Source organism: Equus asinus, chromosome 10, assembly GCF_041296235.1.
Source record: "Equus asinus isolate D_3611 breed Donkey chromosome 10, EquAss-T2T_v2, whole genome shotgun sequence".
NCBI lineage: Eukaryota > Metazoa > Chordata > Mammalia > Perissodactyla > Equidae > Equus > Equus asinus.
Genome location: NC_091799.1, coordinates 86,861,563 through 86,875,628, shown reverse-complemented (window position 1 = coordinate 86,875,628; position 14,066 = coordinate 86,861,563).

Genomic DNA, 14,066 nt, shown 5'->3' with positions numbered 1-14,066 from the left:
ATTACCTATCCTTCTCCAACTATTCCAAAAATTGAGGAAGGTGGGATGGTTCCTAACACATTCTATAAAGCCAACATCGCCATGAAACCAAAGCCTGACAAGGACAACACAAAGAAGGGAAATTACAGGCTAATATCACTGATGAACATAGATGCAAAATCTTCAACAAAGTCCTGGCAAACCAAACATTAAAAAGATCACCCACCACGATCAAGTGGGACACAGCAACACAGGGTTAGTTCAACATCTGCAAATCAATCATTGTGATACGCCACAATAACAAAATGAGGAACAAAAATCATATGATCATCTCAATAGATGCAGAGAAATCATTTGACAGGATCCAACATCCATTTATGATAAAAACTCTCAATAAAATGAGTATTGATGGAAAGTACCTCAACATAATAAAGGCCATATATGACAAACTCACAGCCAACATCATAATCAATGGGGAAAAACTGAAAGCTGTCCCTCTGAGAACAGGAACAAGACAAGGGTGCCCACTGTCACCACTCTTATTCAACAAAGTGCTGGAGGTTTCGGCCAGAGCAACTAGGCAAGAAAAAGAAATAAAAGGAACCCAAATAGGCAATGAAGAAGTGTAACTCTCGCTGTTTGCAGACGACATGATTTTATGCATAGAAAATCCTAAAAAGTCCATCAGAAAGCTATTGGAAATCCTCAACAATTACAGCAAAGTTTCAGGGTATGAAATCAACTTACAAATATCAGTTGCATTTCTATAGTCTGTTAACAAACTAACAGAAAATGAACTCAAGAACATAATCCCATTCACAATCACAACAAAAAGAATAAAATATCTTAGAATAAATTTAACCAAGGAAGTGAAAGACCTATACAATGAAAACTATAAGACATTATTGAACAAAATTGATTATGATATAAAAAAATGAAAAGCTATTCCATGCACATGGATTGGAAGAATAAACATAGTTAAAATGTCCGTACTACCTAAAGCAATGTACAGATTCAATGCAATCCCGATCAGAATCTCAAGGACATTCCTCATGGAAATAGACCAACAAATCCTAAAATTCATATGGGGCAAAAAATATCCCAAATTGCTAAAACAATCCTGAGAAAAAAGAACAAAGTTGGAGGCATCACAATCCCTGACTTCAAAATATACTAAAAAGCTATAGTAATCAAAACAACATGGTTCTGGTAACAAAAACAGGCACACAGATCAATGGAACAGAATTGAAAGCCTAGAGATAAAACCACATGTCTATAGACAGCTAATCTTCAACAACAGAACTAAGAAGGGACAATGGAGAAAGGAAAATCTCTTCAATAAATGATGTTGGGACAACTGGACAGCCACACGTAAAAGAAAGTAGGCCATTATCTTACACCAAACCCCAAAATAAACTCAAAATGTTTTAAAGACTTGCAGGTAAGACCTGAAACCATAAAACTTCTAGAAGAAAATGTAGGCAGTACCCTGTTTGACGTCAGTCTTAAAAGGATCTTTTCGAATACCACGTCTACGCAAACAAAGGAAACAAAAGAAAAAATAAACAAGTGGGACATCATCAGCCTAAAACGCTCCTACAAGGCAAGGGAAACCAAGATCAAAAGAAAACACAGCACACCAATTGGGAAAAAGTATTTGCAAGTCATATATCTGACAAAGGTTTAATCTCCATGATGCATAAATAAGTCACACAACTCAGCAACAGAAAATCAAATAACCCAATCAAAAAATGGGCAGAGAATATGAGTAGACATTTTTCCAAAGAAGATATACAGATGGCAAATAGGCACATGAAAAGATACTCAGCATCACTAATCACTAGGGAAATGCAAATCAAAACTACACTAAGATATCACCTTACACCTGTTAGAATGGCTATAATAACCAAGACAAAAAATAACAAATGTTGGAGAGGTTGTGTAGAAAAGGGAACCCTCATACACTGCTGGTGGGAATGCAAACTGGTGCAGCCACTATGGAAAACAGTATGGAGATTTCTCAAAAAGCTAAAAATATAAATACTATATGACCCAGCTATCCCAGTACTGGCTGTCTACCTGAAGAACTTGAAATCAATAATTCAAAGAGACTTATGCACCCTTACGTTCATTGCAGCATTATTCACAATAACCAAGGCATGGGAACAACTCAAGTGCCCATTGACTAATTATTGGTTACAGAAGATATGGTATATTTATATAAATATAGTGAAATACCACTTGGCCACAAAAAATTACAAAATCCTCCCATTTGCAACAACATGGATGGACCTTGCGGGTATTACATTAAGCAAAATAAGCCTGACAGAGAAAGACAAACACTGTATGATTTCACCCACATGTGGAAAACAAACAAATACATGGACAAAGAGAATTAGTTAATGGTTACCTGGGGGAACAGGACTGAGGGGTAGGCACAAAGGATCAAGAGGCACACCTATATGGTGACTGACAAATAATGTACAACTGAAATTTCACAACATCATAAACTATCGTAATCTCAATAAAAATGAAAAAAACAACTAAATATTAGAACAAGAACAAAAAAGGGCAAAGTAGTTCCTCCATTCAACCTCCTTTACTCCAAGCAACCATGAATCCATGAATCTGGGCATAAAATTAGCCAACTAGCAGATCATAAATGGCACTCCCAGGTGATGGATCCAACACAACATATGGAGGTCTAGTTTTCTGCACCACTCTGGTATCAATTTCCCTATGAGTCAGAGTGCTGGTTGGAAACAGATAGCGCATTCAAATGGGGAATTGAGAGTTGCTTTAGAAATGAGCTATTTTAAATGGGTAGGGACAAATTTGTAGTCCCCAGGGACAGCAATAGCAGGGAACTCAACTACCATAGATCTGAAAAGAGAGTGGAAGAAGTTTCTGTAAGATAGGCTGCCCACCAAGCTGTCTCCTTCGATAGAGGGACACAGTAAACATGTAGTGATGCAACAGGAAGGGGGCCAGAGGAAGAAATATTCCAAGCTAACAAAACCCAGTTAATAGCCACAGTGCCAGGGAGGCCATTGAGGCTGTCAATTAAAGTCAGCGCTCAGGCAACATAGCTTATTTGAGAACAGTCAAGATGAGTCTGGAAAGGTCACAAGAAAATATCTAGCACAGATGAAGTGCAATAGGCTCAAAAGTTGTCTGAGAAAGCTATAAATTAAAAGAAATGTTGGGGGAAATAATAGCATCAGAAAAGCTAAAGGAAAAATTTCAAAGGTGAATGATTTGGTCAATAATAACATCAATAATAACCACAGTAATTATAATAGCTTCCATTTATTAAACATTTGATATTTTCAAGGAACTGGAAAAATCTAATTATTTCTTGAAACATCTGTATGTAGGATTAGTTGTTTTTTTTCTTAGCTATGAGGATCATGTGCCTCAGAGAGTTTGTGTAACATTCGTAAGGTTACACAGAGCGTAAGTTAAAGGCTGTTGTGTGCTAGAGTCAACTCTTAAATACTGAATTCTAAGTAATTGAATCAAATGCTATGGAGCAGCTGAAGAAGGAAAGACGTAAAACATACTATTGGATTTGACAGAGTTGTTGATTAACAATCATAGTTTCGTGATGTTAAACTGATGGGCTCTATAAGACATGGAAGCAACAGTTGTAGATCACACGTTCTCAGGAATTTGATTTGGAACAATCAGAAATAAGTAGCATGGTAACTAAGGGTTACCATTGTTAGGGGAATATATGACTTAAACACACACACATTGATGTTTTAAACAGCGTACCTATTTGAAAAGAAATAGGATTAAACATTTTTCAAAGAAAAATTGAAAATATTATTGAGTGGGGTAATGTAAACACAATGGAATCCTAAATTATGTAGGGAGAATTGGTTTCAGTGTACAGTAATGTGTTTCCTGGAATTCTCTTGTTGAGACAGAATGAGCATTATAATGGAATTATTTTGATTTCAATGGACATATCCTGCTTTTTATATAAATTATTTGTAAAATATATGAAGTTCATACACACACAGACACACGTATTTTAGACAAGAATATTAAGAAGTTATGCTTTATCTTTTATCTCCCTTTGTCTCTAAAACTTAGACTTGTAGGAAATATTATAATGATAGAGAAAATTATATTTTGCAATTAACTTTTTTTCTGCCTGTGCTATTAGCTTATAAATTATTTGCATTTTTTACCTATTAGAAATTTTAAAAAATCAAATTTGGTAACTTAGGATATCTTTCCAAAGAGTCTACATAGCTTTCGAAAAGCAGAGGAAAGTGAAGTACCTTTTAAGACTTCAAAACACCAAGTGAATCTCAACTTTTTCTTCTTCGTTTTGAATGAATTTACGGGTGTCCTCATTTAATCCAACTGATGAATTCACTTCAGCCTCCTGTGTGGGACTACAGTCAACTAAAACTGGTAGTTCTGGAAACATGTGCCATTCTGATTAACGTTGAGACCTGACAGTGTACTGTACTTTCTACATCAAGCTAGCTAGTTAAGAAAATAGTAATTGCTCACTGTCAGTGACTACTTATATGTCACGTACTGTTCTAAATAACATACAGATCATCTCATCCTCATATCACCTCTCTGAGGAAAGTTCAAGTAAAATTACATCCATTTTACAGATACAGTCCAAGACGGTTAAATAACATACACAAAGTACTCACCTGAAAAGTATTGGAGCTGCCTGGCCCTGAACGCTCAGTTTACCTGTTAAGCACTTTTCTATACCATCTTCTAGTTTTGCTACTCCAGGCTACAAGGCTGAGATCCTTGATATAAGCTGCATGTTTTAATCCCCGTGTTAATCAGCATATTTGTATTGAATGAATTGGTGGACAGGAGAGAAGTGTAGGCCTTTCCTCTGTCTGATATGGGAAGACCTCCATCACTGTGTCTGTGGTATTCCTGAATCCAGCTGCACTGTGTTTCATGATTCTTGATGGGGAATTCAAAGTATTTTACATATAATTTGAATTAAAATGAAAGTGAAAAAAATCAGTTAGATATTTTATATTCAAGAAAATGAGACATGTTTTTTTTCTCCTTAGCTGGCCTCTCCTATGCTCCCAGCTTGCCCTGTTACATCCACAAATGCATATCTGAAGGGGAAAACACAGCTATAGAAGACCAAGGGGCAGACCATCTAAAGCTAAATATAACTTCCTTTTCATCCATTAAAGTAAGCTGAATTTTACCTGGCACTTTGACCTAGCTGTCGTGCCTTATTCCTATTATAACAGAAGCATGAATTTCTGCAGATAATTTCTTAACATCTAAAGATGTCAAAAAATGGTATGCTCCCAATCTAAGCAAAATTTACTGTTAGTTATGAAGAATTAAAACACTACAAAGGAGAGAATAATACATTATTATGGTATTTATATATGTTTAAATATGTATGTTAATCTAAATCAGTACAGTTTTTGATTTCACAATTTTTCATAATTATAATTTCATGGTTTTCCTATTAATCATTAGAAGGTAAGGGAGACAATTTTTCACTTCAGTATTAATTATTGATTATGTTAAAGTGAGCAAAACAATACATTAGGAATATATAACAATTTCTACAAAATAAAAAAGGAAATAAGATGTCTCATATTAGCTTAAGTGGTCAAAGATAAATAAAATATTATTTTTGAGAAAATACCAAATTTAACCTAAATTTAAAAAAGAAAGCATGCAAAAGACAAATTAGATGCATGTGAATGTGATTCAAATAAATGAAATGAAAATAAATAAATAAAAACCCATTGTCCATCAAGTGATGACATCAACGTATATCTTCTTAAGTGCAAATTTTTCTCTAATGCCAAATACAGTTTTCGCCTGTCTAGTGGTAAGTTTGTTGGTAAAAAGTTTCTAAAACAAAAATATGCTACCATCTAGCATGTTATGTATTAATTACATTCAAATTTTTCTTTTTTTCTCTAAGCATGAGCAAAATTTTGTTCAGATTTAAAAATAAAGAGAATTAATGACATCTATAATGACTTCTGGTGTTTCTTGCATATTCATAGTTGGGTCATTATCTTTCCAAGGGCGGTAGAAACTTTGATGCCCACACTACCCAGTGGGCATGTTACTTTAGGCATCAACAACTAAGAAAGAACTCTAAATTGGATTTATGCCTACTAGAGAAAGAATACATGAAACAGTCTCTTCTTAATGTCACTTTTACTCAGAATTCTGCTATTTTAGATCACTCTATGAGATGCTAAAATCCTCATTGAGATCAGCACCGTTATGTTTATTTCAAATGCTTCTCTCCTATTCTACCCTGTGAGATGGAGTAGAGGATTAACTATGCAAAAATTATTTATGCATAAAAATATGAAAATGAATTATTCTAGACCATTTTTCATCAGGCTGTAGGGTCTAATATACTGCACACTACTACTTTGCAAGACTTTAGTATTTTGGGTTGCATTGGTGTGTTGAAGAAGTCAGCTATTTCCCTTCTGAAAATATATTTCTTTCACAATGGCGTATTCAATTTAAATAAATTTAAATAAACCATCTTTTAGAAGACATATTCCACATTGTTTGAAATCATTATTCAAGATGTAAAGATAAATCTCCAAGCCATAATTAGTATTGTACTTTATTTTAATAATTTTGAGAAAATATTTAAAGCTAATATAAGATGGTTTTAATTTACCTGTGAATTTAATCATTCTCAACATATGAACTAAGTATGTTTATGAGTATTTCCATTTGTCTTTCTTTCCGTCACCATCCTAGACATGTGAAATGCTTTGAATGCACACTGCTAAATTTATATGGATGCAGTCCATATATGTGTGAGGTATGTTTCCACAGACGTATAAGTAATTCAGCTCCTCGACAGCTGTGTCTTACAGACTGACGCAAATATTAATTAATGACCATGTAAGTCAATTTATACTATTAACCTTTGACATTAAAAGTTATATATATTAGGGTTTTCAAAGTTTCATTTGAATTTTATGTGATTTTTGTTTTACATAAAGTAGTGTGATTCAGTCAATATTTATATGATAGACTTACAATTAATTAATGAAGACATATTTTACTAAATGATAACTATACATAAGATTAATGGAGGGAAAGAACGGACTTGGCATTTAAACTCTGAAATAATGAAACATTTCAAAAATTTTTATATGATGTTCCTACTATTGTCAATTAATATATGTGCTGATATGATAAGAAATCTACTTATTTAAAAATTATAAGTCATTTCATAGTAGTCTTTAATTGCCAGTAATGTGAACTGTCATTTATTTAATGCCTATTATTTTTGAGGCACTAAAATAGAAGTTTTATACCCATTATTTTACAGTCTTTACTATAATTTTTCAAGGCATGAATTATATATTCCTTTTTGTGTGAGCACTTAACTAACCTGCCCAAGGTCACAGAGTTACTTGGTTGGTTAGCCAGTACTCTGAGTCTAAATTTTAAGGTATTTCCATTACACTCTGCTGTGTCTATATTAAACTTTGAAATATACACATAAACTTTATGCTTTTATGAAATATTTATCAGAATGAAAACTACACTCTATATTTTAATGTATAATGTCAGCCCCAACTGAGTTGTGAACTCCCTGAAAACAAGGATAGTGTCTGCTTCATGGTTGTATTTCCTCTAACTTTTGACAGGCAACATGGGAGCAATAGAAAGCATATTCATGTAAGAGGAAGATTGTTCTGGTTCAGATTCCAATTCCCAAATTACTAGCATAAGTTTGAGTAATCATCTTAGTTTCCTCATCTATAAGATGGGAACAATAATAATACCTTCATAATATTGTTGTTTATATTCATTAACAACAGTATATGAAAGACTGCCACAGTCCTGGCATTCAGAATCTTTACCGTTAGTATCTTGCCCAAGGTAAATGTTTAATTACTGATTTTTATATAGAATACAACGTTTATTGTTGTTCTTGTTATATATATATGTGTGTGTGAGTTGGCCCAGAATGTAAACTGATGTTAAAAGAACATTGATTTTAAGGCATTATGGCTTTAAATTTTTCTCTCGGTGTTGTCTGAACAGATGGAAAACATAATGTTCGTTATTATTCTCTCTGCTTGAGACTAGAGCCATAGATTCCAGAGTGAACATCACTGGGTTCGGTTCTCCTTCCAAGTTCTAAACTTTAAAACCCAGAAACATGAGGCCACCCCAGCAGAGCTCCACTGTGACTAACACACTTGACAAAACAAAATGAACTCACGAGACTTCATACTCTGTATCTCTTGTTAACTGACCAAACCAAAATTTTCCCTGGTCACACATCTCTTCCCAACTCTCACTGTCATAGGGGGTTATACTTTCTCCAACATTAGCTGAACTTCGATTGCTCTTTTCTTATATATCCACAATTTTAAAAGATTGCATACTACACTGCCTTAGTAGCTGTCTGAAACTCTGGGTCACTTCATCAGCCACCTGGGTAATACATCTAACACATTGATCTATGTTGTTTTACTGACTTTTAACCTCATTACTTTTGACATTTGTGATGACTCAAGACATTATCCTCAGAGACGCCAAGTTCGACTATGTATGCTCTTTCACAAAAATCTCACACATTCAGCCCTCTCTCATTTGGCCCACTTCATCAATTTTTGATTTCCTGGAAATGATCAGCCCCTTTACCAGTCTCATTTCCATCGCCATCTATGTTTCTCTCTGTCTCTCTCTCTCTATTTCCCAACAGAAGTTCACCCAATCTCTTTCTTGAAACCAACTTGCACCATCATTTTCCCACCTTTCTGGCAATATTTCAGTGATAAATCTACCCACTTTTCTCTTGCCTATGTCCAAGCTGCAAAGAGTTGTTACAGAAAATCACTCAGCCACTAAGATTGGTTCCATTGTAAATTCACGATATCGAGTACCAAAAAAAAATCTAAAAACTAACTCTTAAAACCTTTACCTGTCTCTGTTTACTTATCTATCCCATGCTCAGCACAGGTTACTGCACATCTTCTCCTTTCACTCTAAGCCTCTCCTACCACATCTTTCCCTTTCAGTAGCCAACTCTCCATTCTACCTCAAAACAAAAATAGAATCCATATAAAAGTAACAGACGCACAGAGGCATACACAATAAGTTACTTCTAACTTACCTACTTTCCAGCCTACCTGTCCATGTCCGTGTCTCCATCATTTGTACTATTTTCACAAGAAAATCAGTGGCTCTTCTCAATCTAACCCAGATAACTGTTAAGTTGGTCATGTTCCTATTTGTCTCTTTCCCGCTCTTTGTCATATATTCAGCCTCCAGCATCTCCAAGGACTGTTTCTTATAGTATTTTAAACATGCAGAGTTCACCTCTCTTTTGTAAAACCAACTAAGGGAAAAAACAAAATAGTTCTCCTTTAATCCCAGGTTTTTTTCCATCTGCTGCCTATTCTCTCATCTTTGTCTGAATAAAACTTTTTGAAAAATGTATGCATGGCTACTTCCTTCACTTACTTTCCACTTAGTTATTCTCAACTCACTACCATATAAATAGGGACATCTTAACCACACACCATTATGACACTGGAATATTATTCTCAAGGCCATTAAAAGTCTTTGGATATATATGGAATGATCATTATCAGTTCTTACCTTAATTCGTCTCTCAGCAGTACTCAACACTCCATCTTTTAGCATGACATCATGTTCCCTTGACTTTCCTGTGAACTTCTGATTACTCCCAAGCAACATCAACATATAGTCAATGAGTTGGTGAAGAGAAGACTGTGTAGAAATGTGCCTTGATATCTCATATCCTGTTTATTTTTTAACGTCCTATTTTGACTCTCTCTTTATCAATGCTCAGTTCCTAGAAAATGCTTCAAATAAACTTAAGTGCTTTTGAAAGGTCTCCTCTGATGTGGAAAACACCTATTTTCACAAACACATTCCACTTTCGTATGTATTACTAACAATAATATTCTTTAATCTGTTAGTGTGCATTAATTGTCCATCCCTTCTACTCCCATAGAACCCTCTACTTCCCAAGTCTGTACATGTGTAACGCAAAGTTGTTGCTTGCCTGGTCATTCGTCTACTTCCTACACCAGACTTTAAGCTTTCTAATGGCAGGTCATTCATTCACGCATTCATTCTTGAATTCAATAGGTATTTATTGTGCCTAAGGTGAGCCTTTGTATTTGTTTTTATGACAGAGCAGTGAACAAATCATACTTAGTATCGAATCTCATAATTCATTACATGAGACATATCCTAAGACAAAAGATGCACAAATCGTTATCTAATATCAATTATTTTAAGTGCTATTAAAAAAAAGTACAAGACATTCTTTCTATATTAAAAAATTATATGTCAATAAAACAGTGTTCATTGTAGGGTTTTATTTCAGAGAATTTTTCAAATAATTTTCACAACTCAATGTTTCAGCAAAAATAACTGAATATATTTGTTACAATCATTGTATTCAAATTTCTACATTTTATCTCCTATATTTCTATTATGATAGGCTACTGAGTGAGATATTTTTGTTTTTCCAGAGTTTAAGCTAAACTCTAAATCAGAGAGGAAAGGATTGTTAATATTGCATATTCCAAGACTAAAGAACTACTGAGTGTTGGGGGCCAGTTATGTTCCACAGGATTTACTAAGAGGGATATAGAACAAATAGATAAGAAAAAAATCACTTTGGGCACATAAAATAGCAGTCTGAAGAAACTTATACTCAGATTACTATTAGTAGGAAAGAAGATATCAGGAAACCTGAGGAAAGAGCATCCAAGTTTTCATTTTGACCATCACCCTGAATTCTTACTCATCACTACTATTACCCAATTCTGTAAGTGATCTACAGAAGAAAGAAAATAGGCGAGTAAAATAAAAGCAAATTAAATCACCCGAAAGAAACTGGATACCTCTCCAATCAAATTTTAGTATATTTGTATTCTCTCCAACCCTGACATTTAACACTGAATATAGCATGAATAATGGTTAAATACTCAGCTTCTCTGGAGAGACTATGTAATGTTATTCTTGCTCTTTGTCAGCTGGCCTGAAGAAATCTATATAAAGTTAATATTCATGCTCCTTTTCTGTTGACACATATTCTGAAGAGCTGAGAGGAGCCTGGGGACAGAATCTAAGCATTGAGCTTTGTGAACTTTTTCATGCAGTGTCTATTTGCATAGTTTTGTGGCTAGCTGGCTCACCTACTTGATAGTTACCATCCTAATCAAGCAGTTTACTTAATATTTCTGTAGTGTCCGTATTTTTTTTAACTTTTTCTCTTCTGATAGAAATTAGCATCTTTTTCTTTTTTCCAAGTGTACATAGGATATTTTATTAGAATTAGACTGAACACTTCCATCCCTGAACACTTTTCAATCCAATCTGATCCACAGTAGTTATTATTTCTGAATTACAGTGAGGTGTATCTTCTTTCATACCATCTCTTTTATCTAGAATGAATCTTAAGTAAATTGCCAAGAGTCACGGACAAAATGAGCTAGGAAAAAATCACCTTTCCAGATGTGCCCCCAAATTTGTAGTCTTTATGGCTAACTGGTTTTCTTTTATTATTTTAAATTATGAATATGTCAGGCATATAAGTCTGTAGATGGCAGTTTTAACGAAATTTTGAGAATCTTTTACATCCCTGCAATGTACTAGGTTAGAACAATAAATTCATTTTGAGTATTTTTTAAGTGAATATGTCATTTATAGAAAGATTTATAGGATCAACATACATAACAAAGACCTAGAGGTGAAAAGTCAGAAGATTAAGAAAATGAATATCTGAGAATTTCCACCATCTCTGCCCAAGACCCAACAATAGAAATGATCGATCTGAAGTTAATCCCTCCTTCTGACATCAAGAAGTAGTGCAGTAGAGCATAGAACTCTGACACAAAGTCTTATCTGTCCTTGCAATCAGAGTTTTAGATCATCCTAGGAATTATTGAAAATATCCATCCGTGCTCTTCAATACCAACCTCAGAATAATAAGCACGCACAGCAACACACTCACAAACAACAAAACAAATAAAAACAAAATAATTAGGCTTTAAGGCTAGCCACTTTTGACTGGCCTATTAAAAGCTCAATTCTATCACAGCTATGATTTGTCTTTAAGAAGGCTCTTAACTCTAACGCTAGCTAGCTAACTTTATGCTAACTCTAGGACAAAAGTTTATCAAAGGAGAGATTTTTCTATTTTCATCTCTACACTCTGAAAATTCGCCTCTGCTGTAAAAGGTGATATTTCAGTTTATTAGCCTTCATCTTAGAAAGCCTTAAACTTGTAACATCTCATTCAAAGGTTAAAACATGCCTTTTTTAAAAAAGAGCAACATGACAACTTTGTGTGAGTTTTGTATATCAAATACTTTAATTTTGTTTTCATAAACAGTTCATCAATCTCTATAGGCTTCTTCATTTATTTAGATAACAGAAGCCTTGTAACAACTATGTGGAGAAACTTCCTTTCACAAGCAGGAAAAACATCAGATCTCTAGAGTTTACATGGTTTAAGCTTAATTAAAAACCTGCATTTCTCTTAAAAAAAGATTCAGACTGAGCCTAGGGGTATTCCTAAGCAAAAAAACAAACAGAAAACAAGATAAGAAAAATTAAAACTGAGAGAAAATTAGTTGAAAAGGCAAAGTTGAAATATAAGCTAGAAATTGGAAGAAAATTAAAAGGCATAGAGTATGATTTTATTGAATGGGCCAAAATACAGCTTTATGCTGTGTTGCTGCAAAACAACAACAAAAACAAACCTACTTAGCTATACAATTGTGATAACCATTGGATAAATACAGAGACATCACAGAAATACGACTTCTGTAAACAATGCACTGACTGATAAAACTAAGGCTATCTTTGACAAAATTCTCATGAAATATGCCGTGGTTACTTTCATTGCTAATAACATTGCATCAAATGCCATTCAGAATAGAAGGATACCTGGAAGGCAGGGGATGTGCACATATAGGGGTTGAGTGTACAATTCAATCAGCCTGTGTAAGTATTTCTCTGCTGATCTGACATCGACCAGCAGCATACTAAGTTTATATAGAAATGGTGAAAAATTGTGTATCATTCAATCATTCCTTCATGAATAGTGTTTTTTCCCCCATCACTGACTTTCAGCAATACCCACATTATTCTATTTTTTGTTTAGTTCTAAATATTCTTATTCTGCTGTTTGATATGCAACCTCTCATATAGAAAAAAATACACATATATACATATACATATATGATGTATGTCCTGAATTTACTTATTGGAGTTTGATCAATCAGTATTTACTTTAGGAAATGACGCACAGATAGATTCTGGGTTTGGTGCACCTACATTCTATTATTACTTGAAGACAGTTAAAAATCCTTGAATGAATTATAGAACTGAAGTCAGTGAAAGTAGAATTGATATCATTTTGTGGAAGTTGAATTGTTTAACAGATGTCTGTGCCTGTAAGGGAGTTAATCCTTCCTCTGCTCAAAACACTTCTCAGAATATGTTGCCTTTGATCTGCTTGAGCAAGCAAGCATTCAGCCATGGAAGCCAGAACCATTTTACCTCTTATTGCAGAGCCCCAGTAATTTTATACTTAATAAAAGAAAAAAGTTTAAAGCTAATTTTCAGTCTTAATGTTTCTCATTGAAAATGAATTTTCAAACTATATTACAAGATGTCTGGCTTTAAACAATACTGCTTATATATTCTATAAGATAAACCATTTATGGACTCTATACCAAGATAATTGAGATAACTAGTTGTATGGACTGATATTTTTAAACAGACAATGGTGAGGACACTTCTGCCAAAAATAATAATAATTTTACTTAAAAATATTTGATGTTTCTCATGATTATATATATATATATAAGTATATATATACACTTTTCAAAAAATAAACCTTTTCTTTTAGTATAGTTTTAGATTTACAGAAAAGCTGCAAAAATAATACAGAGAGTTCCCGTATACCTTTCACCCATTTTCCCCTGTCGTTGGCATCTAAGATTATTGTGACACACAACAACAAAGAAGCCAACTTTGGGACATTATTACTGACAGAAATTCAGACTTCA